Genomic DNA, 272 nt, shown 5'->3' with positions numbered 1-272 from the left:
CTCAGCGGCAGGCAACCGCCGCCCCGTAGCACGGCATGACACCTCGCGCGAAGGGCGAAGGGTGCCCCAGGCGTTACAGTTACCATTCCACGCTGCCATTGAAGTTCAACAAAGCAAGGGAGCTATTACGAGCACAAAGGTATCGGAAGTTCTCTGCGGACTTGCACAGAAAACCACCTTTGCTTCATGTCGGACAGATGATCTGGCAAAAAACAGTTGATCTCCCGTCAAAACAGTACGGACGAAAGAGATGATATGCCGGGCAACACAAT

The sequence above is a fragment of the Cystoisospora suis genome, assembly GCF_002600585.1.
Source record: "Cystoisospora suis strain Wien I chromosome Unknown contig_5405, whole genome shotgun sequence".
Lineage (NCBI taxonomy): Eukaryota > Apicomplexa > Conoidasida > Eucoccidiorida > Sarcocystidae > Cystoisospora > Cystoisospora suis.
This window is presented reverse-complemented; position numbering follows the sequence as displayed.